Source organism: Micromys minutus (assembly GCF_963924665.1).
Source record: "Micromys minutus genome assembly, chromosome: 17".
NCBI lineage: Eukaryota > Metazoa > Chordata > Mammalia > Rodentia > Muridae > Micromys > Micromys minutus.
In genome coordinates, this window is record NC_137952.1 from 42,536,746 (window position 1) to 42,564,373 (window position 27,628).

The 27,628-nt window shown below is 39.2% G+C and overlaps 1 protein-coding gene across 2 annotated transcripts in view; it reads left to right on the forward strand.

Moving 5' to 3' along the window:
- The first annotated feature begins 12,412 nt into the window (after positions 1 to 12,412).
- Positions 12,413 to 27,628, forward strand: part of ANKEF1 (ankyrin repeat and EF-hand domain containing 1) — a 64,316-nt gene continuing 49,100 nt past the window's right edge. For both annotated transcript variants that reach the window (XR_013975392.1, XM_080931483.1), the window contains exon 1: positions 12,413 to 12,819. The gene's annotated coding sequence lies outside the window, so the exon portion shown is untranslated. The remainder of the gene's footprint in view (positions 12,820 to 27,628) is intronic.

Here is a 27,628-nt window from a genome sequence, read left to right on the forward strand (position 1 = left end):
GGGGCTAGTGGTTAGTGACTACATTAAGCCTTTCTGCTCCTAGCCATGATGAACTTGCTCTGTGCAAGTCCTGCCATTGTGGGAGATGAAGCTGTTGGGTTATGAAAACACACTCTAGGTCTGGTAACACTTGAAAGGGAGGGACAAGCCGATGAAAAGAGACAATGTGCACAAGACACTGCTCCTCCTAGGCATCTGCATCTTGCCAGGCTAATTCTTCTTAGGCATCCTTTGTTTACCACCTAGTTCATTGCCACCACTTATAAAATTGTAAAAGGAGATTATATGGCTTCTCTTCCTGAAATTTACAATAAAATATGCAACCAGATGTTTTCTCCCAGATATTCATGTCCTGATTTAGATCACTGGATCTGGAACAGAAAGAGGGGCAAAAAAGAAGAAGATGTATAGAGAAGGAGGGAGAGAAAGAGGGGAAGGGAGGAAGGGAGGGAGAGGGAGGAAGGGGGAGAGAGAGAAACAGGGGGGGAGAGAGGGACAGGGACAGTAAGAGGGAGAAATTGAGAGGAGGAGAAAGAGAGAAAGAAAGAAAGATAGGGCAAGAGAGGAGAAGAGAGGCGAGAGGTAGAGGGAGTGAGAGGGGAAGACAGGAAGGAGAGATGGGGAGAGAGGGAGGGAGAGAGAACAAGAGAGCCCTGGTTCATGGCATCATTTCCACTTTTCATTGTTCTATAAAACTCATGTCATCTACTTACATCTTTGTGACAACCAAGTCATTATTCTAAAGCCAGTTCTTTATTTTGTAAATTAATAACCAGATTATTTGATCTTGGAATAATCGGAATTCAAGACCAATAGGTTCAATATTGAACTCTCCAAAATACCAAGAATGTAAGTTTTCTTGCTTAACTAAAGTGTGTGCCCACACTAAGTTCTAAATGTGAGTCACTAGGAGAAAACATCACTACAGCACACAAGAATGGCAGATATTCCCCCACAGCATTTACCAGACATGTTTTCACATACATCAGTCATCTGTCTCTCCTGATGGCAGTGATGGTATCACCACAGTCACCTGATAGCTCAGATGGGTGGTTTGAGGAGTTATCCACTTCTAGAACTAAAAACCCAAGGTTGGCAGAGTGGAGATTTGTCCCAAGGCCTTACCGTGCCATGTGATCTTCAGGAGGGTTTCTCATTGGCCTAAACCAAGGGAGCAGAAGAAGGGAGAGAATGCACTTAATTCAGAGGCATCAGCCTCCCGGGTACCAAATAGTAACTAAGGAGGCTGAGAATGTGCAGGAACCAAAGAAAACAGCCAACACACCCAACATCCTTGAGCATGAACAATGACCCGACTCCTGCAAGATCTGAGCTCAAAAATACAATCTGGTTTACTCAGTATAGATTCATTGCTACGCTAGTAAGTTATGAAGTATATGAAGAAATCAGTATATAAAAGCAAACATCAATCCTGAGAGATATATGATTTGTATAAGCAGCCACATAAACTCCACTTACAAGTTCCTGTTTGCTGTAATTGCTGAAATAAAGAGATTAAATTAGATTTCTAGATCACTGCTGCCATTATATGGATTCTGTCTTCATAGTCATTTTTAATCTAGAGTGACCTGTTTTGAAAAACATGCCACATCAAATTCTTCTTAAAAGAGCAATATAAATTCAGAAATGGAGATGTAAAAGATTTTCATTGTGAGAAAACCAATTAAATCAACCTGCAATAATTGCAAAAAAACCCCATATATCTGTATACATTTTCATGCATATAGTCATAATATATAGGTCCATATATGTACATATACACATATACACCATTGTGAATCTATGTGTATATGTGTGTTTATGTATTGCGCAGTATGTCACAATCATTTAAGGATTAACTGACTGAGTAAATCATTCACAAAATGACTTTCAGAAAATTCAACTAGACTTCAGTCATTAGTTTATTAATTTCACAAAATGTTATAGAGATTCTGTGAGTTCAGCAAACTCAAAATCTATCAGATAATACCACAGTTCTCTGGGAGATTTCAGATCAGTGACTCCAGATGCTATAGATGAAAAGGTAAATACTCTTGTTGCTAAGAGACAGAAGTTGTGACAGACAATAGGTGCAAGTAAAATGAAAGGGTAGAAGTTCATTTAACTATTTCCTCCCCAAATAACCAATATCAGGAAACTGAAGTAACATTTACAAAGTGCTTAGAAAACAAATGTGACTCTAAGATTTTATAACCCCAAGTTGCCTCTCAAATATAAACACAAAATCATTGTACTGGGTTTCACATCACTGTGACAAAATGCCCAAGACAAGCAATTTTTAAAACAAAAAGATAAATTTTTAGAGGCTGTAGTCCATGGTCACTTGGCCCCATTGCTGGAGCCCATGACAAAGCAGAACATGGTGTCAGAGAGTGCTTAGCAGAACAGAGCTAGAAAACACAGAACGGAAGAGAGGAAGAACTGAAGGCCTGGCCCAGATAGAACACTCCTCACTGATCTCTTTCCTCCAACTGGTCCCCTGATCCTAAACTTTCTAACACCTTCTAATAGAGCGTCATTGACCAAAAGGAAAACCTTCAAGGTCTGAGCTTTGGAGGAAACATTTAAGATTCAAGCCATAACACAAACAGCCCAAGCACTGTGTTCACATATGTACTTGGGCATGTTCTCAGAAAAGGAACTCTTGAGGATAAGATCCAGTCAACGTAAGGCCATTAAAAACAAAAATAAAAACAAAGTGGGATATGGCCATGATCCATATGTTCCCAAGGCTTCCCAGTTAGAGGTAAGAGAATCCTAAGCATGGGACAAAAATATCAAACAACAGTAATAATGAAACAACTTGGAAGATTTAAATGTGATAGTTAATAGTGAATATTGAAGGTGTTATGAGATTACTGGCTAATATTCCTAGTACAAAAGAACATTACAAACATGAAATTAATAAATATAACTCAAAAGCTATAGATGAGAATATGCTGATGTTCTCAAATCAGGACATATTGATTATATCTGAAAACCATGACTCCTTTAAAAAAAATTCAATGATATTTGGTACAATTCTCTCAAAAGCTAAAGGAAAATGGTAATTTTTTTTACCTGATCTCCAAAACCTTCTCCCTATTAAACATCTGCTTCCTGAACTGGGAAGAGCCTTACACAAATGACTCCATCTCGTGTTCACAGCCCTTAGTAGATTACAAAATGCCCTCATGTCATTGCTGAATCACTAACCATATGGCACTGTGGTGGCTTGCCCTTATTCCTGTAAAAAAACAACTTCTTCCTCAGCCCCCTGTGTTCCCATGGTTTTGAGCCATGCTGGATGCCTCAGTGGGATTTCTCTGGATTCTGAGTTTGGTTCTTCTGAGCTAACCAGATAGAGGGAGGGGAAGATGGGAGGTTATTAGGGGCCACCTCTTTCTCCCTTTCGGACACAGAAATGATTCCATCTTGATACAACATTTAGTTGGTGTTGGAACACTAATCAATATGTTTTTCTTATATTTTAACCCTTAGATCCACATCTTAAAGACCAATAGCCTATGTGATGGCTCACAGGCCATGGTTTTGTGTGTTTTGTTTAAATGGTTAACTTACAGAAGAAACACCTGACTGACCTGTCTGTTGTCCTTTGATAGGAAAGAAGTTAGTCGCAGGGTTTATCACTCTGGTTCAGTTAGAAACAAGATCAGAGTGGATTAAATAATAAACCTCAAAACACTTTAAAATCTAGTCGATAAAATATTAGATTGCTGTTATACACAGAACCAGCCATTGACTAACAGTGCAGAAGAGAAGGAAGGACCAGAAACTGAAGGCAGACTGCAGAGCAAAGAATCAAGACTGCTGTATGTGGGCTTATAAAGTATCACATGCAAAGGACTCAGGAGATGATGGAGAGAGGCAAAGTTGGATGAAGGCTGAGAGTGATTAGGGACCTCAGTCTAACAGCATGCTACTCAAAAGGATCTGAGGACCTGCGGCACCTCCAGGCAGAAGATTCTATCTGTGCAGAGCAAACGGTTGAAACATGGTAGAGCCCCATTCAGGTGCCTTTCAGTGAGGCTCAATCCCTTTCTCTGGTTAGTATGACTATTAGAGAGATACCAGTTGCTTCTAGTCGCCTCTCTACGTACCAAGGAACAAGTTCACAGTCAGTGACTGACCAAAGAGATGCACTTCATGCTTCATTGTCCCCAAGAAGAATCTGCCAAGGTTTTCCCAAGACCACATCCCCGCCATCTTGCTTTGGCCCCTTTCTGGATCCTTCCTCACTACAGCACACATGGATCCTGTGTCAAGCCAAATCTTTATATGCTACAGTTTGATAGTCTGTGTCAAGCGCTCTTCTCTTCCCTTGTCTTTCAAATAGTTATCAATCTCTTCCTTGCAATCTATTGATTTGTGACCAAACATGAGGAGGCCACGCTGGAGGCTAAAAAGATTCAGAACATCCTTGACTCGAATTTCATCAGGTTGATCAGACTCACTGCTCTGCCAGAATGCCTACATTTTCTATAAGTGCAATCTGAAAGTGAGCAGTGTATTCACAGAGTTCTTCCAATGCCCCATTGTTATAAGCGCATACTAAGTACATCCTCTAATTCTGTTTTAAAAGAAGATAATAATATATAACTCTTGGGGTCACATGCAAGTGTATATACAATATATATGTATATTAAGTGTGCACAGCATTATATATATATATCACATTCCTGAATGCAGAAACAATTTTTAAGGAAATAAAAGCAAACTACATTGCTTAACTGGCCAATGCTATTGGGTTGTTAATTTTATGTGTTTCCTAAGACAACACATTTATTTACACTAAGCCCTTGGCAGGAAAATTAATAAGATTGTTATCTGCATAAATTACTATGTCAGAGACAAGGTGGTATAAGAACACTTTGTTTATTTTGAAATGTGGTTTTAATAATGGAGAGCTACTAAGCTAACTGCAAAGTAGCTTTATCACAAAGGTACTCAGCAGAACAAGTGCAGAGGTATGAAAACCTAAGGTGAATCGTCACAGAAGCTATAAAATCACTACAGGGGAAAAAAAAAAATCAGCAATAGAATGAGCCAGTAGGTGGCGCTGTTGCTGTGTGTAATGCACAGAAGGAAAAAATATAAACGGAAGCGGGGCGGGGTGGGGGGGAGCAAGGGCCTGTGGGAAAAACAAACACTGCCAGAACACAGTGGAAAATAACCCCAACTTCTACAGTGTCCCAAGGCTTACAGGGTCGTTTCTGACTTTCTTCTGTCTGAGTTTCATCACATCTCACTGCCTCATGGGATTGAATGAGGACCTCAGCCTTTGTGTTTGGACACAAGGCTATGGCCAATGGGCTGTTTTCACATGCAGGCTGCAAGTTTCCACAGAGCTCTGGCATTTCTCTAATGTAAGCAGAGACTCTCCCCAAAAGTCAAAAAGTCTTTGAATATGAAAAGGTGCATAAAACTCATTAGAATGTATCTAAGTTCTACAACTTGAGGGCGGGTATTATCCCATATTTATCTGTAGCTTGGTCAATATTGTGTGTGGGTGTGCGTGTGTGTGCGTGTGTGTGTGTGTGTGTGTGTGTGTGTGTGTGTGTGTGTGTGTGTGTGTGCAGATGTGTGTGCGTGTGCTGAAATATGTGTATGTGTTGAAATAGTTATTTTCTTCCTAAAGTAATGTGCTTTTGCAACATTCAAAATAGCTCTCAGAAGCCATACCAGCTATGTGAAGAGAAAGGGGCTCATGTAGCTAACTGAAACCCTTCCGTGTTCCGGCTCTTTTCAGGAGCACGGAAGTTGAGACTTTCTCCTTTCTCTGGATAGGATTTATTGTCTAGTATCTCTTTTGTAATGTAAGTTTTCATGGTTCAGAAAGAAGTCCCGGTGTAGACAGCAAGGAAGTCAGAACTTCAACCCAGCGGATCTGCGTTGTACTAGTAATTGGTCGTTACAAATTGTTCTAGACTCCAATGGTCTCCCAAGGAGACACAGACCTGAAATAGCTAATTTATGAAACATCTTCCAATTACTGCTACCTTCAAGGAATCGCAGACAAAGTTAAAATAAGTTGCAAGACCAACTGAAAAGGGAGGAGCAGAGAAGATGCGCCCCTGTGATGATAACTTACACGATTTAAACACCTAAGGCTCGTTTGCCAGACTTTGTATTCATTGGTTCATTTTTATCTCTGCAATGACCGCATGTGGCAGATGCTGTCCCCGCCCCTTTATTCCAACAGGAGACACTGACATTGAGAAACAGTAAAGAGCTCCCGAGGACGACAAACTAATAAGCTACCCGGAATTTAAATGCAGACGGGCAGAAAGATGCATGCGTTCACCACGTACCCGGAATGTAAATGCGGACGGGCTGAAGAACGCACACATTCATCACGTGGCTCTCAAAGACAACAGCAAACATTAAATGCAGAGTTCGAGTTATGAAAGATGTGACTGAATTCACAATCTCGGTCTTCATGGCTCCCCGAAGATCTCTCTTGCACCACATCCGCTCTCGTTTTCGGTGATGGCTGACTTGCCAAAACTGGATCACCCGTTAAAAGCCAGTGCTGTGTCAACGGTGCCAGACTAGCTAGATAACTTAGGCTATAATATAAAACTAGGCTCAATATATTAATACTGTAAAAATACAACCAAATAGAATATCACCTAACATTTATGGAGAAAACAGGTGTCAATGCAAGTGAACTGTGTCTTGACCTTGCCTGGAAGTAGTACTTTAGGGAAGAAGTCTTCTCGGGGTGTATCCCTGACTTGAAAAAGCACAAAGCAGAACTGAGGGGCTGCTGAGTCCAAGGTGAAATCGCTCCACAGCATGGATCAGGTCAAGCCGTCTACTTTGTAGCAGAGAAATCCAAGCCTCGTTCTACCACGGTGCATTGCAGTTCTCTTCAAGCATATTTCCCAGCCTTTAAAGATTGATGGAGGGCAGAGAGGCCTCCGAGCGTCCAGGTACACATAAATCAAGGCAGGGCATCATTTGCTTCTGAAAAGCTCTGAGTCGTGGGTGGAAGCAGACGGATTTATAGTGAGCCTTGTGAAATCTGATCTGGAAATCGAGGGATATTAAATGTATGATTTGGCTGCTATAACCCACTGCAGCCATTTTAAATGGACTGAATCCTCGATTGCTACTGGTTTAATCTGTTTTTAAATAAGGGAAATCTGTATCCTGAGGTAAGGATTAAAATGAAGGTTTGAAAAAAATTTTTTTTTGAAAATCAAAACGAGATCTAATTTACATATAGGAATAGGAGCTCATCCATCTGTAAAATTTCAGACACTGAACCTCTTGATGTGTTAGAGCTGTGCTGTCTAGCACAGCTAGTACTAAATCTAAAATGGTTATACAAGTACATGTTATATACATGTTATACACGTTTACATTAGAAGAGCTTCCATGACTCTTTCTCAGTCACAAATCGATTTGTGACAGAAATCGTCCTAGTTGTCACAAAGTGAAGTACAAAAGGTAAGGGTTACCAACTGTACCTTGATTTCCAGGTTGGCTAGACACAGACTGTTAAATCGCATGATTTACCAAAATGTTTGCCGAGCCCGCCTCTCTCTGTGCTTTGCTTCCATCTTTGTCTGACCTTGGTAGTTCCTGAAGTTGTAACGTCTCCCCTTTTCCAACCTCTTTCCTATGAAGCTTTATCCTTTTGCATGTTCAGGTGTGAGGGCACACTCAAGGATCTGAAGTTGATAGCACATGTCCTCCATGATAACTCTCCATTTTTATTTCCTAAGGCAGCATCTGTTAGGGAAACCAAACCTCACCAACTAGGGTAGCTTAGCTAACCAGATTGCCCTGAATTTTGGGCCTCATGAATGCTGAAATGCAGATTTTGTGTGAGTCTAGGGACCCCAACTCTGTCCCTCACACATGCATAACAAGTATGCCATCCACTGAGCCATCTCTTCAGCCTGAAAGGTCTATCTTTATAAATAAATAAGTTCTTTAATTAAAACTTCTCGGCAGGTACTTTAATGACTGGGGGGGAATGGAACTGGGTTCTGTAGGCCTTCCTATGAAACTATCAATAGAAAGCAATGCTTTGACCAGAGGGATGCTGAGATAGTGGGAAAATGGAGATGTGACGCAGTTTCTCTGTAAAATCACCCATCAGAGAAGAACAACTAACTCAGAGTGAAGTTGCATGACTCTCTTGTCCATCTCTCTGAAAAATGCATAGGTAGGGATTTTATTAACCTAATTTTTTTTTCTGTTCTGATCAGTTGTTCCTTAGAAAAGGGGAAAGAGAAAGGACCACTTAACAAGGTTCTGTTGGTGGTGGTTTTTGAGACACTGTTTCTCTGTGCGACAGAGCCCTGGGCTGTCCTTTAACTCAGAGAGGTCCACCTGAGTGCTGGGGTTAAAAGCATATGCCACCACCCCTGGCCCTTCTTTTACTTAGTCTTTTTTCTATGTGTGTGCACATCTACATGTGTGCTCTCCCATGTGCATGCCGATGCTTGGGGACATCAAACGATAGGGCCAGGTGCCTTGGAGCTGGAGTTAGAACAACCCACCTCACAAGAGTGCTGGAAAACAACAAACTCTTAACAGAACTGGAGAAAAAAATCTCCTCTTGATCTGACCTCTAAAATGTATTTTTCCACTCGCAAGGACACACTGAATTAATATTCTTTCAGTTAGTGAAATAGTAATCTAATTTGCTATAACTAATGTGTTTGAAGAATGTTAGCATGCATTTGATTTTATTAAATGCTTTGTGAGGATTTAGCTGTATTTCATTTTTATTAGATGCTTTATTTATTTAAATTTCAAATGTTATTTCCTTTTCCCAGTTCCTCTGGAAACCCCCTATCCTATCCACCCTCCCCCTGCTTTATTTTCTAGTTCCATCCATTTGCCTGAGAATTTCATGAAGGCATTGTTTTTAATAGCTGAGTAGTAGGCCATTGTGTAAATTTCCAAATTTTCTGGATCCTTTTCTTTTGTTGAAGGACATCTGGCTCTTTCCAGCTTTGAGCTATTATAAGTAAGGCTGCTATAAAATTGCAAAGCTTCTTTAAGGCAAAGGACATGGTCAATAGGACAAAATGGCAACCAACAGATTAGGAAAAGATCTTTACCAATCCTATATTTGATAGAGGGCTAATATCCAATATATACAAAGAACTCAAGAAGTTAGACTTCAGAGAACCAAATAACCCTATTAAAAATGGGGTACAGAGCTAAACAAAGAATTCTCAACTGAGAAATTTTGAGTGGCCAAGAAGCACCTAAAGAAATGCTCAACATCCTTAGTCATCAGGGAAATGCAAATCAAAATGACCCTGAGATCCACTTCACACCAGTAAGAATGACTAAGATCAAAAACTCCGGTGTTAGCAGATGCTGGTGAGGATGTGGAGAAAAAGGAACACTCCTCCATTGTTGGTGGGACTGCAATCTGGTACAACCACTCTGGAAATCAGTGTGGAGGTTCCTCAGAAAATTGGACATAGTGTTATCAGAGAACCCAGCTCCACTACTCCTGGGCATATACCCGAAAAACACTCCCACATATGACAAGGACATATGCTCAACCATGATCATAGGAGCCTTATTTATATTTCATTTTTTAATAATGGCAATGAGAAAATCTGAATTCTATTCCTGCCCTTCCTTCTCAAGCAACCTTCCAAAGCCAGGGAGCAGAGTTTAGATGAAAGCCACACACAAGGGCATTCAATGCTGATGGATGCGTGTCATTTTCCCCCTCTCTTTCAGTTCTGGGGATTGAAACCAGGCCCCACACATGCTAGACAAGCACTTAGCCTTCAGCCTGAGCTCTGAAGTTTGTTTTGATGCTTCTTTACTTGAGGTGGGCTGCTTTGATAAGGTAAGAAATCACGGCCAAGGTTATCTCTTTGCTACAATGGGGAATATATATTCTTCTTAAGCAAAAGGCCAACTGACCTGTGCTAGTGATCCTGACACCACCATCTACCAGATAGTTTTCCGTTCCTAGTCTAATATGCAAACCTACCCAATCAATCTGAAACATGTTATAAGCTTATAAATGTATAATAGACCAATGCAATACATTTATAATTCACAATCTTAACTTCTCATCAATAATACACATGTCTTCAATTACCATTCCTTTTCATTCTCCATATGTTAGGTAAATTTACATTTTTTAAAAAATATCCATTTTATGTATATGAGTGCTCGATCTGCATGCACACATATATGCCAGAAGAGGACGACAGATCACTTCATGGATGTTGGTGAGTCAGCATGTGGTTCCTGGTAAAGAAACTCTGGATCTTTGGAAGAGCAGCCATTCTTAACCATTTCGCCATCTCTCTCTCTCTCTCTCTCTCTCTCTCTCTCTCTCTCTCTACCTTGTCTATTTACATTTTATTTAAATTACCGTTGTGTCTTTCTTCTGTGTTTTGTCTCATGAATTCCTGAACAGTGCACTCCTTAAGACTATAGAATCTGCATTTGTGCATAGCACATTTTATTTATATTTCATTAAAAATTCATGTAGGAAAAAATGACATTGGCAACATGTATTGTATCCTTAATAATTTACAGTTAAAACATTCTGGCTTTAATTCTTCTGCAAGTGATATTAAAATATTCTAGACCAGTATGACCTTGTAGAAACACAATGTAGACTATATATAAGATTTATAGAAGGCATGTCCTTAAAAGGAAGTGAAAGTTGATTTTAGCTACATAGTAAAATCATATACCACATACACATTTTTAGTGTCATCAAGCGCAATTATAAATAATTTCATGGTATTTTTGTCAAACCATATTTTGCATTTAGCAATATGGACTGTGTAGATTTCAAGCACTCAGTGGGTGCAGAGACTAGTGACATATAGCTGACTGTCTGACCTAGATGAAAGGCTGACTAATAGAACTCGATGTCTGGCAGACTGCTGGTTCCCTGCCATGAAAGTGAAAATTGCAACACTTTCTGTTGTCCATTCTGTCTTATAAATTCTCTAATTATATGTGTCCATTTCTGTTATTAACCACCTTCATTCCTTTTAAGTCTATGCCTAGTGTTTATTTTGTATTAGAGAGTATTCCTTGAATTAAAACTATGTAAATTATAAAAGTTAATATTATTTAGCTTTCTCAACCTCCCCAGCTATGCCTCCAATGTTGGCTGCATTGCTACATTTACATTGTTTAGTTTATAGCCTAAATATTCTGTTCTATCATCATTATATATTAGGATGTCTTGTGTTGTTTTTAAGGCTCTAGACTTGTACAACTAGTAACAGAGAAAATCCATGGCTCAGTGTATAAGAGTGCTTTCCACCCAGGCTGGTGACCTTAATTCTATTCTTAGGACCCAGATGACAGAAGGCAAGAACCAACTTCCACAAGTTGTCATCTGACCTCTATGTGTGCATCCTGGTATGCAGACAACACCCTGGACACATGTACATATACATGAATGAATGAATAAATCTAGATCAGTATTCCGGAGAGTCGGAGATTGGAAAAGGTTACTGGAAAACCAGGCTGTGTAACTGAAGCATTTGGAAGTAGGCACATGTACTCTTATTCTATGATCCTTGGAGAAAGATTCTCCATAATCAGGATGAATGAATTCTTGTTTCCCGTGTGGCGTCATTTTTGCCGAATTGCACTTCAGTTCAGTTTGCTTCATTTGAGAATCATTCTTGCTACACAACTTTACATGTCCCTCGGTGTTTAGTTTGCCTTATTAAGGTGTCCAGGTTATTATTAAGGTTGCCTTATTAACGTTGCCATCATATTTTCATGGTATTATGTTTATAAATCATTCAAACAAGTACATGTACATGCCTTTCTTCTTGGCTCTTGTCTGGAGTAGCCCTCTAACTTGCTTTCTAATTTGAATTTATTGCCTCTTATATCTGCACTGATCTCTGATTCCACAATCAATTTAATTTTATGGGTATATTGGTCAAGGTCAACTTTTCTTATATTCCCAGGAAGTGAAGATATTTCACTCCTGAGTAATTTGAGGAAAAACGGTACACGTAAGAGAAATAAAACTTTCTGAATCTTTGGATTATAAACATGGGTTTATTTTCCCTCTACACTGGATCAGTACATTTTTGTTTTCTAAGAAATATAGAATTCTATATAGAATTCTTGAAAATGCATGTTAGCAAGTTCCATTGCTCAGAAGTTTACAATTTAAGCAAATCACACAGGGAATAAAATGAACCCTGTGTTCTTCCCCTTTATAGGACTGGTGATTGGGCAACAGTCCGGACTTGACTTTTAGCCACTATTTCATACTTGTATTGTTGGGAAATCCAAAGTTTCATCATGTTAAGTCTCCTTTGGCAAACACTTGGAGAAATCACAAATTCCATTGGCATATTCTGAAATGTCCTTTTCCTGATCACATTTTTCAAAGATTTAATTGCCTAGTGAGGGCATCGGGAACTGGAAGAGACAGCCTGTGATCAAGAGGAAATGCAGACATGTTGGTGAAGCTGATCATTTTCTTTGTGGATCTCATGCTAGCTTCAGCTGTTGTTGGTACCCTATACGCTGTCTACTTGACAGTAGCCACGGGTGCTTTTATCTTAGCCATTTTTTACATTTTCAAAGGAGAGATGGGAAAAACCTACGACCTCAACAAGGACAGAGGCTGGGTGCTGGAGTCTAGCGGTACTGCCAAGAAACCACTGGCTCGCCATGGGAAGATCCTTGCTGGACATTTCTCAGCCTTCCAGCCCACAGAGCCTCCCTTCTGAAGAGTCGCAGTGCAGCGGAAGAGCCAAGTGGGAGGGCTTCCGGGATGCCGTCAACAACTCAAATTTACTTATTCAGGTGAGGCTGACAGATGTTCACCTAATTTCTCCTTGATGTGAGAAAAGTAACATGTATGTTTGGGGTAAAAGAAAAAAAAAAAACACTTTCTTGTTTGAAAGTTTTGCCATCCATTTCTCAGACGTAGAGCAGTGGCAGCCTCTGTCGCAGTAGCAGATTTTAGCTGTCAACCTCGCTTACCGAGGGAAACCAGTGTCACTGCCTATATCAAGTGCTGACCAGACAGAGGGGAAAAAGAAGAGATTTCCACCTTCTCTAGCAATTTGGATAAAATGTTTGACAGAGACTAAAGTTTAAGGACATTGCTGCTTTGACCAGATTTGGGATTCTTTCCCCTTGATTCCAAGCAGCAAAGAAAAGCAATGCACTCCGTGGGTTCTACGCTTTCAGAATGGCCTTTACGGCATGTTTGCTAGCTTTGGTGGCTGGAAACAGTGGTCACTGTAGAGAAAACATCAGTGTGGTGGAATGACACTTCAAATGCTGACATGTTACTGACTTAGAATTCTGTTTTTCCTCCTCTACTTCACGGCTTTGGCTCTGTGAAAGCAAGCGGGTTGATTTTGTCTCCCGTTCTGTTTGATAAGTATGTACTCTAAGTGCCTTGGGTTTGAGTTTTTGTGGGTAAGTTGTATTTTATGTACATACTCATAATTTTAGTTGTAGAAGACTCTGCTTAGTTGAGTTCATTTGTCAGCATGTAACTTTTTAACACCAGTTCTTAGCTCTCTTATCTCAGCCTTTTTATATCTTTTGGACTTTCTCATACTCTAACTTTTCCCAGACATTTCTTTCCAACAAAATTAGAAGTTTACAACAGATTGAGAAACTCTAACACTTAGGTAAACACTTTACATTAAAGAAATAGCAAAATCAGAGTCTGTAAAAAAAAAAAGAAAGAAAGAACTAGGAATGTCATTCTGCAGTCAATAAATGTCTAAAATCACAGAAATCAGTAAATCCTATCCAGTGTGACATATTCCTATCTAGTGTGATATAACACTGTCCACTCTCCAGTGAAGTCCAATAGCACCTCCACAGAATAAAGCTGTGTAACATTTGATTGACTGAGGACAGGATCTTGCAATGAATCTTAAAATGATCCTCACCACATGGTTTCGACCTTTATGCACAGATATCGAAGGGGCTGATCTAACTGCCAGGAAGAGGGGATGCTGCTAAACTATGCCTCAAAGTGGTAACTCTAAGTGCTACCGTGTACTTTATAACCCAGAAATATAACAAGTTTGACTGTTGTGCAGATATCATTCAAGAAGGCTGCAGTCAGCTCTACACTTTGGAACTCTGCCCATTCATACCATGACATATCCAAGAGGACCAGAGAAGCAAGGGATAGCTCATATCTTTGATTCTGGGAGGAAAGAAGAAGTAATTCCAAATGTGAGGGTTTATCTGAGGTCACAGACTCTAGGAAAGAAAAAGTAGGGGCTTCAGAGGTAGGAATATGACTACAGAAAGGGCAAGAACAGGAGGCCACATGTCAACTCTGAGAGTGGCAAAACTGCATGGAGCAGAGGAAAGAGTTGCATTAAATTAGAGGAATTTCTGGGCACCTAAAAAGAGTCAGCTGTCACTTTGGTAACATTCAGAGCGAATGGCTATGGCTGCAACCCAATAAAAGCTCCTTGTTTGATCTTTGCTACGTGTTCACATTGGAAAGGATAAAGTTGATGGAAATACAGAAACGACATCAAAATTGGTCCTTACTTTGACTCTGTTGAGGTTGTCCTTCAAGTTGCATCATTCCTGTTTTATATCCCCTGATCAGATCCCCAGAGAGCCAACTATCTTTGGATCTACTTCACTGAATATCCTTCTGAAACAGACAACTAACTGCCCTTTGGCCTCTATATGGATTTTGAAAACATAAATACTAAATTCAGTTAGGTGATGACTCATTCTTGAGACTTTTTATGTAGCACTGATTCATCCAGGGGCTCTCTAGAGCCTTCCACCCTTTTGGTTTAAACAGACATAGACAGTTGTCTAGTATACTTTTCATCCAGCAAAGAAACATCTTTTGCCAAAGTCCTGAGAAGGAACTGCCCAGTTTCTCCAGGGACATTTGGATGAGAGTCTGTTTCTTACAAGGCAGCCGGTTCTAGAGAAGTTCTTTGTAATATCCAGTGGAAATCTGAGTTCCAACACTCTTGAGTCTTTGCCCCATTTCTGTTCTGTTAAGCAATCCAAAAACAAATTACAGCACTGCAATCCCAGATTCTGAAAAGAAAATAGCATTTCTCTTTATGGATTTTCCTTTTAGTGCTTAAAGCATGAACAAGCTGCCTCTTTCTGCACAAATAGGACTGGTTAAGATTATAATGGTTGGGTTATGATCACTTCAGGGTTTGTTTGTTTGTTTGTTTATTTTTAGTGTCAAATTGAAGAGAGGCTCTTGATGTGTCCTTTCTGACTTCTTGTACATACTGCTTAATCAAGAATTTTGAAAAGCCTTCCCTCCAAGCTTCGTCAAGCCCATTTTTGCCCTGAAGAACAGCATTTTATTAGCACATCTGACACAATCAAAAAGTAACCCCAGTGCCCCGACCCACTTGCACTTCCCACAGAAAACCTAATTTAACCCGAATGACTCCCACAGATGTCCAATAATTTTCTAGTGAATACTGTAAATTGGAAGAACAAGAGAGTCTGGGCATTCTGGACAAATGCCAGTCTTATCACTATAGTATTTCGTGGAAACAGTAGCAACAGTACAGCAGTGAGCCTTGCTTCCTGTATAAAATGAAACTTCAAAGACAGCTGCAAGTGGAGAAAACAGAGTGTTGTCCAGCCTGAGTCAGTAAGATACACTAAGGCAGAACTGTGGTAGGAAGGAATGGCTCCCAAGGGCAGGATCCTTGGGCTTCTTCATTACTTTGGGGGAAGTCAGTGCAGAAACCTAAAGGTTCTGTGATTGGTCGAGAGAGAGAGAGAGAGAGAGAGAGAGAGAGAGAGAGAGAGAGAGAGCGATTGAGAGAGAGAGAGAGAGAGAGAGAGAGAGAGAGAGAGAGAGAATTTAAGAAGACAAAAAGGGAGTCTTCAGCCCCGAAGTGCATACTTATACATCTTTGTTTTTGGCTATGCCTCTGGTGACCTTTGTAACAATGTATACACCTTTAGATTTGATAATCTCATTAAGATCTTGACATTACTCGCTGACAGCCTGTATAGACTTGCCATCTCCCTGGGTCTTCATTGCTCAGTCATCGGAGGAAGGTATGGGCAATTAATCCCTTTAATGTCTCAATGCTACACATTTCAACAAGCAAAATGAACTTTAAAATACGGAGCCCAGTCACCCCACATGGAGGTTTACAGAGAGTCTTCTTTTGCATCTTTACATAGGCTTTGCTAAAACTTATGGGAAGTATGAGACACGGGAGCCCCAGGGACATGGGAGCTGTTTCTAGGAGCATTTATAGAATTCAGGAAGATTCTTCAGACACAGTCATGGTAGTAATCTAGTATCCATGATCAGTTCCCTTGTACTACCCATCAGTTTAGATGTAACACAGCATCGCAGGTACTCATTGCCTCATTTTTCAGAAAGGCAGTCCAAACTAAAGCCACACGCTTCTATTCTACACACAAGCATGGCATCTTATGCACTCACTGTTGGTCCCTGGCACTTTATTTTTTAAGGATCCCAATTCATATGCCTTAGTCAAACCAGGAACATAAACCTGATCTGCCAATTACCTGGGAGGCTAAAACTGGAAGATGTACAACTTTAAGGCCTGTTTTAGAAGAGGGCATTCAAGGTTGGGATGGGATTGCAGCCTCTTAGTTTGGTGCCGAGCACTATCCACAGTAGTGTGGACCACACAGCTTAGCACTTTCTGGCCCAAAGTTTGTTACTTTGGGTATATACTGAGAATGTCTTGAAGACTCACTAAATTAAGCAGTATAGGCCAAACAAAGACCTCTTGTTCTTTGGCTTCAAATCACTTCTACTATGTTTCCATATGAAAGGTCATATGAGCACAAGGGAGTGAGATACTTAGAATTGAATCAACTAACTAAGCAAAGATGTATTTTTTTTCCTTAAAAATTATAGAGTGAGTTTCAATAAACTTCCAATTCAACAGTTTTGTTTTTATCTGCTTTTAGTATCTTGTGTTCTGAATGACAAAATTAATTCAGCCTGTCCAATTGATTAACATTGCAAATCATATTTTATGTCATACAAGACAGATTTTGTTAAAAGCAAATGAATAGCTTTGGCAGTGATTTCTTGGATAGGATACTACAAGTATAGGCTAAAGATGTAAAAATATATAAAGTAGACCTCCTTAAATTAAAAACTTCTGTGCATCAAAAGACATAATTAAGAGTAAGAAGATGACCCCCACAATGAAGAAGAATATCTTTCAATTGTCTATCTGACAATGGTTTGTCTCCAAAATGCATTAAACCTTACTAATAACAACCCAAACGAATAATGTGACAAAGATTTTAGTAAACATTTCCCCAGAAGAATGCACAGATAGCCAATATACACATAAAATGATGTTCCATGACTATTAGTCATGATGGAAATGCAAATCCAAACCATAATAAGATATTGTCCATAACATTAAAAAAGTTACAATTTAAAATGATGAAAATGGGGCTGGAGACATGACTTAGCGGTTAAGAACACTGACTGCTCTTCCAGAGGTGCTGGGTTCAAATCCCAGCAACCATTTGGTGGCTCACAACCATCTGTAATGGGATCTGATGTCCTCTTCTGGTGTGTCTGAAGACAGCTACAGTGCATTCATATAAGTAAAAATAAATCTTAAAAAAAAGACTTCTGCTAAAATGATGAAAATAAGAGATGTTCATAAGTAACAGGGAAGAATGGAATACGTGTACTGTTGGTGGGAACATAGACTAATGCAGCCCGTATGACCCCTCAAAGTAACAAAAATATAATTGTCATGTGATCCAGCAGTCCCAATTCTGATTGCATACTAAAAATAATTTTAAAGCTCGGTTTTAAAGAGTTTTCTCACCCATGTTCGTAACTCACAATAGCCAATGGGTAACAGTAATTCGCATGTGTATAGACAGATGAATGTACAGATAAACTATAGTGCATAGATTCAGTGAAATACTATTCAACCTTAAAAAATTAACCTTATGCATACTAAAATATGAATCAGTTTTGAGTATCTTAACAAAGTCTCACTAAAGAAAATAAAGTCCAATCACAACAAGACAAATTATTTTATGTAGTTCCACTTATGCAACGTCTCTAGAGTTGTCAGAACCATAGAAATAAAGTGGAATGATGGTTGCCTATGACTCAGAAAAAGGTACATGTCTCTAAGTCTTGCATACCACAAAGAGGTCTGGAGAGGAATGCTAGTAATAGCACGGCAGTGTGATGTAGTTTACGGTCACCGCATGCCACTCTTAAGCACAGAACTTAATGTCCTCTAACTTAACATAATTAAAATCATAATAAAAAGAAAATAGATAAATTAGATTCCTGTCACAAATTTATTTTGTTTCTGAAATAGCATAGACTAATATATGAATCAAAATACTTTTAATTTTTGTATGACTAAAAAAAACTATGCTAGAGGGAGTCTCATAGTAAAGAAAAAAATTAGCTTTTTAAAAATCGAACATAGCATTGTGTCCAATCATATTGAGTCTGTGTCAAGAACTTTTAAGAGACAATTATTCCAACTGGGGCAAAAACCTGTTATGCCAGATTTGGGGATCCAAGTAGTTGTAATGGGTGGGCAGGTTTTTTACCCTGTGGCAATTTAGCTTATTTTGGCACTGATGAGCGTAAGGTGTCTCTTCACTGACTGTTGGCTTCTGATGACAAAGACTTCATTACTAAGTCCCATGATAAAAATCCTGTAAATACTAAAGGGTCTTCAGGGGCTTGAAACCAATTTATAGCACAAGATGGTGCACAGCAGCTAGATTTGCTTTTAAAAATTTGAGTCAGAACTTCATTTGCTATTTCAATGCAGCCGATGCTTAAGGAAGCATTCAATTACTGTAAAGAGAACAGAGCTATGGCATGAGGCTGTGATGTAAAGACACCTGGTCAAAGGCACTAGAATGAAGACCATTTCATCAAAAATTGCCACAGAGTGTTCTTCTAGAAACAGGTGATAAGTTGTGTTATCTTGAAAATATATACGCAATAAGTTATACTATACAAACACACACACATATTCACTATTAATACTAACTGTTAACTTGAGTGGACTTGAAATTTACATGTGTCTGTAAGGGCCTTTGTAGAGATGGCTACATAATGAAAAACTGTCCCGAATTCATGTATTGTTTAATTCATTGATGTATTCAAGATTTCAATCCCTACTTAGAGGAAATGGATTAGGAAGAGGTGTCCTTGGGTGTGATACTTTGTCCTTGCCCTGTGCACCATGGTGTAAGTTTCTTCACCATGACCCCACCATCATAAGAAACCCTCTTAAACAGTGAGAAGAGAGCTTTCCTTCCTTAAGCTGTTTTTGTTGGTGATTTGGGCCAGTAATGATAGAACTAACATAGAACCATATTCACCAAGATTTAAATTTATACTTCTCTTTTAACCTGAATCCACTGAGGTAAATTTCCAACTTTGACTTCTTCAGATGACCACATTAGTTCTCCATATGACTGTATGAAAGCTCATATTCTTATCTTCACACTGAAATCAAGGTTCTGCCCTACTGTGAGAGAGAAGCCAGGGCAAAATTTTGTACAAATAATTTCCCCCTGTCGCTTACACTAATGCCAGCACAGTCTTGGCAAGCATAGTATAGATATTTGTGTGCATTCTCCTTAAGTACTTGTATCTTGGCTTTTGCCAACTTTATCACCAGGGAATCCATCATGGGTTGCTACAAACCAGATGATTTAAACTCTAAGGTACAAGTTAGACCAGTGTGTAGAGACCTAGTGTCTCTTCCTACTACCGTGGACTACCTTGGGTATAGTCTTGTCATACCTAAATGTGACAGTACATTGTTCTTTGTTCTATGAGAAGAATAGAGAACTGTCTATAGCCTTTTTAAGTAAAAGTACATTCCCATATTGCTTTCCATTCCCCTGGCCAAAGCAAATCTCAGCATAGTGAATGATCAGCTGGGTAAAGAAGTGTCCTCCAACTGTAAGAATCAAAATGAAGGCGCTATTTGTTGAACAATGATTTTGAATAACTCTAATGACTAATAAGAGAATCAAACTTTATTGCCAGTAGATTATATATAAGCCTGCTTAATATTATTAACTTGCTTTCATTTATGGGAAGTAAACATAATACAATTATACTGAACATTGCTAGGATGAATTTTAGTAGAACTTGAAATCTACTTACTCAAGGCTTTGAGACTTTTCCTTAATTCCCATGAAAGAAACTGGTCTGCTTGCTAGGCAGGAATTAGAACAACAACAAATAAAAACAAAATTAATGCTTTGAAGCTGGATCTTCCCATTTGCAGCATTTTCAAGGACAGAGATTCTTTCATTATGTGTCCTGTTGGTCCGTCAGTCTGTTCCTCTACCTACATCACCTAGGATACGACATAGCATCCTGGAAGACACAAGAGCCTTGGTGACAGAATATGTTTTTTATTAGAAATATCCTGGGTCTACCACTGGTTAGTTCTGAACTTTAACAACTTCTGTAAACTAACAAGTAAAAAATATATTAGTAAAACATGCCTGAATGAACTAGGAGGTTGCTGTATTGATTAAATGAAATATATATAAAATAAGCATTAATCAGAATACATACAAATTGACATAAATTTCTTGGACTATAGTTACCAATTTTTTATTTCTCGATTACTATCTTTCTTTGCTTATTTTAATTTGTTTTTAATAATGAGTTACCATTAGGATATATGTATTCTTTTATAGATAAGTGGTGAGTAATATTTCTATGTTAAATATCTGTCCATTGGGACTAATAAGTGAAATAGATTAAAATAAATATGACAATTTGTATAATTATCTAAATTCAGTTGCAATAATTTGAGCTGTCTAATTTTCAAAACTTTCATTTTTTATAATGCCAGCTAATAGATATTAATGATAAAGAAGATAATATAAGAAATCACACAATCAAGTATCTCAATAACAACCTCAAGACTTGCTAAGATCAAATTAAATAGAGCTTTTAAAGTAAGAATTGGCTAAATCCTCAGTTTATGTGTAAATGGTTTGCTGAATAAGAGAAAGAATGACTGACAGGTAGTATGGAAATGGTTTAGCCTGAGCTTTGATATCTAACGGTTCCCCTGCAGAACATCTTTATAAACGACTGTGATTTCTCATGTTTGTTCATCTCAATGAGTCCAAAATGAACAAACCACAGATTTCTGTGCAAATGTGATTTATGCCTCTGAAACAGGCCTGGTGAATTTAAACACACACACACACACACACACACACACACACACACACACATACACACACACACACTGGAAAACACTATTTTTCCCTAGAGGACAGGCGCTTGGCAGCTTGAGTTATTTAACTGGGCAATGTTTGCTATGTTGTGGGGAAATGACATAGCTGACCTCATGTAACAGATATTGTGTTTATGCGCCCACAAATCAAAGGCATATAAATTGATCATTAAAAAGAAAATGAACACTTTCTGAAAATGGATTTTACACCAATAAAACCTATCAAGTGCTGTATGCCTGAAACGTTCCCTAAGATATACTAGTATTACATGAAAAACAATGTAAATAAATATACAATTTCTCCAATAATGGGTTTAGTCTAAGGTATCGACTTGCAACATTTATAAGCCCCTATGCACACACTTTTAGTAGGTATAGTGTGCAGAAATCATGAATGTTTAGTGTTTGGGGGAGATAATGTTTATTATAATTTTATTGTAATTAATTATATTTTTTCTTTTTAAAACCATTTTTAAATTCATTTATATTTTGACAACATTTTTCTCCTAAGTCACTCCAAATTATTTTCTCCTCCTACCCACTGAACCTTAAGTTCTTTCTTAAAAAAGAATCAAAAACTTTTCTTGGGCAACCTACTGGTTCTATATATGTGTATCTATCTATCTATCTATCTATCTATCTACATATGTGTGTATATATATATATATATATATATATATATATACACACACATATATACATATATACATATACACACACACATATATACATACACACATATATACATACATACATATATATATAGTGATAAAAGACTTTTAATTATATTCTTTTATACTCATGGTCAATGCTTTTTCAGCCATCATCTTCCTCCTGCCACAGATGGGAACAAATTTCAGGCTTACAGCCAGACATGTCACAGAGAGTGAGAGACCTTGGAGCACTAAATATTAGGCATTTTACCTCCAAAATTATGAGGTAACCAAACTTCTTTTGAAATATTCTGCTTCCCATATTTTCTTATAGCAAAGGAAAATGCACCAAGACATTTTATATGGACACACATGGTGTAAAATAATGACAGCTATAAATAGAGTGTGAAGATGAAGATTAAGAAGTCGTGATAGGTGTGGTGGTACACAGACTGGTATAAAACGACTTAGAGACCCAGTAAAGTTGATCAAGAATTAGAGATCACTCAACCTAAAGAGAGAGACAGGTGGCAAAAGATCAGGATAAGGCTAAAGCCAGAAGAAACAGGAGCATGTGACTCAGCACAGTTCTGTGACATGAAAGTAGGGACACCACTGAGCAGACACATGTGTCTGTGGTGACCAATCATTTTCAGGTACACCCACTGACATCACTCAGAATTTCTGGTAGTTCTAAAGTATAACACACACACACACACACACACCCAGAGAGAGAGAGAGAGAGAGAGAGAGAGAGAGAAAGAGAGAGAGAGGAAGTGGCACACTTAGATGAAGAGCTAGGCTGTTAAAGATGGCAGTGAGGAGGATTAGCTTTCTCCAGGAGCCTCTAAATGCTTATCCAAATCCACATCCGGTGGTTGGCTCTAAAGACAAACACACAAGCATCACTAAATGGACCCAACAACCTGCATTTGTATATTTCTTTGCATGTCTAAGTAAGTAACAAAAATAATTGAAGAATAAGAACTTGAAGAAAGGATGGTGACATGGGAAGGGTTTGGGGGACAAGAGGGAGGGAAAGGATGCAACTACATTTTAATCCAAACTTTTAAATGTTAAAGTGTTTACTTATATCTGAGGAAACACTCAGATCAGGGCTATTTAACCTAGTTGGAGGTGAGAGATGTTTGTCTGACTGTTCACCAGTTTGGGCATGCATTTTGTTCCCTCTGTAAGGACAGACTAGAAAGGGTAGGCTACTCATTCGGAGAGAAATGAAGGAAATTCAAATATAATTTGTTTTCTCTTTGATATTTAGAAATATATTTTAAATAGCCACGCGGTCTATCTGTAACTGGACACTGGAGAACAAAAGACGGTCGCCATCTTGTTTCCAGCAAGCCCACATCCCTTTCCACTGGAGAACAAAAGACGGTCGCCATCTTGTTTCCAGCGAGCCCGCATCCCTTCCTGCCTTTCCCATTGTTTTGCATCATTTACTCAGCCCTTGGCTTAGTGAACCTGAGACCAAGAAATAAACCCAGCCTTGTACAGCACCTTCTTCCCTAATGAGGTGACCCTCCATAGTGACAGTCCTCCAGACTAGCAATGGTAAAACCAGCCCCCCACAGTGAATTAACAGTTTTCCTTTTATAGCACTGCATCAGTTTTGTAGTGTGATTGTTTAATGCCCTTGTCCCCGCCTCCCACAAACACATGTTGGCCAGGCACACATTCACTCTTTAGGATTCTACAGCATCTCCTATATCCATATTTTAAAATACTTTTTAAAAAAAGAAAGTCATTTAAAGTTAAATGCATGAATATTTTACCCAAAGTATAAACATATAACATTACGAACCCTCTATGTTTAACATTGCGTTGCAATATAGGTCATCACAAGTCCCAATCTTGTTAGACACCCTCTGAGTTTCAACTGATGGAAAATTGTCGATGATCAATGTGATATCTTAATGAAGGGAGTGATGTTCTATTATGTGTTAAGTAGAATTCACATAGCACTTGGATGGAGACAAGCTTGCTGCTATTCCAATAAGCAGTGAGAGAAACAGAATCACATAATGTTGGAAAAGAGTGAGTCGCCCTGGTATCTCTGTTGCCATGGCAACTAATGCAGCTTTCCTGTAAAAAGATGAGCCAACTGAAATTAGGAATTCCTCACCATTACTCACGTAAAATGTATCACTTTACATGATACTTTGTATGTAATACAGAGGGTCTTCTTCTCCTTTCTGAATACATAAGCAAGTGGCCTTTCCACATCAGAACTGCACCGTGGTTTGCACATTTGTCTTTGCAGGCAGTAGTCCTGTCCCAGTGCATCCACCATGTAGCAGATACATCAGACACAGATAGGTGTGATTTTTTAAAAAGGGTGAATGTGTCATCTCTTCCTTACCACAATGCCCTGACTGACCCTCTCTGTGACCCCATGGATGTTATTCATAGTTTATTTGTGAAAGAAAACCTCCCATGGTCTTCTAGAGAATTAATTGTTCTTAGCTTTCCGGGCAGAAATGGTTTCTCAGTTAATCTCAGTTTTAGATTTGTCTATTGCTTTGAAACGGAGAGATAAAATTATCTTCTCATTATAACGAATACGGAACCAAATAAAGGGTGTCTCCTGATCATGAGCATGGTGTGCTGAGATCACAGCTCAACTCAAGAGGGCTGCAACCTGCCACTTAGGGTTTTTCATTGATGAGCATGAGGAAGTTTGGGGCCTGTTTGAGGCTGATAGGGATGGGCTTAGGTCTCACAGTTCCCATGATTCTCACACTAGGATTCCTGATGTGATCTCTCTCCAAGTTTCCATGCACAGCTGCAGCAGGGAGCCCAGAGGAAGCATGCCAATTCCACATCAGTGTTTAAAAGTGAGCGTAAGTGAGGAAGATGTACCAAAGACTTGACCCACATTAGCTGTCCCTTCACCATTAATTAAAATCACAAGACATGTGGAGGAAGAAATGCCCTAGACCTCCCACATTTGGAAGATACTCTGTTTCCCAGGAAAAATAAGGAACTGACTACGTCATTTGAATCATGGCCCGGGCTCGGCATTCTTGTTCCCAATTTAAATAGCTTATTTCATAATCTTTGTCAGAAAGCAAAGACCCCATAGTGGGGCAAATCCAACCTACAAAGCAACCATGTCCCCACAACAGTGTCACAGTGGCCTTCTGACATACTATGTATTTACCCATACTGTGTCTCACAGATCCAAGAGCACACAGTCAGTATAGATGTGCCATCCATTTGAGAGGTGAGCACAAAGTGGGATTCTGTAATGTCCTGGTAAGTGGTCCGTACATGCCTTTCCCTTACAAAGCCATACCTGCTGCTCATGCGCAGGCCTACTAATCACAAAGCCACAATTCTGTTTGTCTTCGTATCCTTCTATCCTAGAGAAGAGACAGAAACTCTGGGAGACTTCTAAAAATTGCAGTTGTGAGAAATGTTCGGAATGTAATAAATAAATAAATAAATAATAAATAAATGGCAGCCAAACATGGGAGCAGAAGCTTAATATCCCAACAAATTGGTGGCTCTGGCAAGGGGCATGAGGAACTTGAGGACAGCCGTAACCAACCAAAATGGATATGGTAAAAGCAGAGACACAAAGTAATGGAGCCTGCCACTAGTGTTGCTGTTTTTAAGAAACCCGTGAGCAATTTGCTGTAAGTGTTTGAAGCTGATAAGCATCCTATTTGTATGAGATAAATAATATGTGAGCGGCTGTTACAGAAAATAGCACATTTTCAATGCTTGGAGCATAAAGTTCAGTTAGAGAAGGCATGAGATATGGCGTTCTTATTCTCCTGGTTAGATTTTTCTAGGTCACTCAAACTGCTGTCTACACATGAGTAACAATAAAATTCTCGTTTAAAAACAAACAATCACAAGCCTGAAGTGCCCACCCGTTATGGGTAGGAGGACAGTCCTAATACTCCAAAGTTTCTCATTTTAGGACATCACAGCCTTGGAAAAGTAGAGGCTATTAGTGACATTATACCACACTTGCTGAAATGTCTTTGGAGCTTCACATACCTAGAACTATCAAAGTCTTCTCATGATATTGCAAACTGTTCCTTCAAAATGTCTTAGCCAGCAGAACTCAAGTTCCGCCATCATTGTAGAAAAGAAAAGAAAAATTAATGGTCATCTCCTTTGCTGATCTCAGCATGGTCCCGGAAGACCATCCTTGACTACTCACTGATGAAGAGCAGTGTAAATCTGCTTCTCCGGCCGTGATTTCTCTTGCCTCCCTAACATGTTGGAAAGCATATAACTTGTCTCATTAATCACATTATCTTTTGCTTGCGTAGACTTTCCTTCTCTTTGCACTGTTCTGGAGTGCAATCAGTTGCGTATTAGCAACCCGGGGTTTCTCAGAAATCCTTGCAGTATGTTGTGGCATGCAGGAGCCTTTCCTACAATCATTGAGTCCTCACAAAATGTATATCAACAGCTGTAAGCACCATGGAGGACAAAGAAAGATAAAAACCGACGAAGAAGTGACAGCTGTTAGGAACTGGAAGAGTCATTAGGGTTTCAGAATGTACAGTAAGGATATCAAAATTTAGATATATAAGTATTTGCTCATATCAGTGGTTTAGCAGAAGAATATTATCCTCCCCACACTTTTTTTTTTTTTAACTTAAAAACTTCTGGTCGCTTTAAGCCAAGATGTTGGTACTAGAATCTGAACTGGGGAGACATAGGAAAAGTGAATGGAAACAGAGTGGAGATGTGTGGTCGTGGGTAGCAAAGGTTCCCTCAAGTTGAACTTGGGTGTGCACAGGGAAAGACTCCTTTGCACAGGTCCTCCCTCGGGTGCTGAAATGGAGGACTGGACAGATAAATTATAAATAGTGTGTTATGCAATCCAGCTGCAGCACAAATTAATACAGCTCAGTCCTCCTGGGGCAGCTCTGCGCAGTGGCATAGAACACACCTCTAAAGTATTAGCCACGGAGCTGGAAGCAGGCCAGCCATGGTTTGCCTGCCACAAGCAGGTGCTGCTCTTGCAAAGGACCCAGGTTCAACTCCCAGAACCCACTTGACTGCTCACAATCCTCTGTCACTTCAGTTCTATGCCACCCAAAACCCTCTTCCAGCCTCCCCAGGAACTAGAAATGCATTTGGTACATATATGTTCAGGCCGGCAAAATATTCATATGCATAAAATAAATGACTATTATTTTCATAAAACAGATTTCTAAAGTATCAGTGAAGACAGAGGAGAACAGTTAATAGGCCATCTGTATTCTTGCTTCAAGAGTTTCCTAGCCAGTGTTTTTCTGATGCAGCTTGAGAATTGGACACACAGCTGAGGAGAGAAAGACAGCTCAGGGGTGAAAATCACTAACTGTTCTTTCCGAGGGCCAAGGTTCAGGTCCCAGCATCCACATGATGATTCAAAATTGCTCGTGAATTCACTTGTAGGGGTTATGTCACTCCCTTCTGGCTCTCCAGGCACTGGCTGCATGTGCATGGTACACATGTGAGCAGATATTAACACACCTACACATGAATAAAAACGAATAATTAGAAAAGAACACCTACGTGGCTTATAGAAAGCAATAGACTGAAACCCCAGGAAAGAAGAGAGATCTGTGCATGTGTGCACTTCGATAAAGTGCCACCCATCAGTAATACTTTCACAAAGATGGTGGTTGTAAAATGGTGGCCTAGAAAATGTGAACTAGGGCCCAAGAAGTGTATACA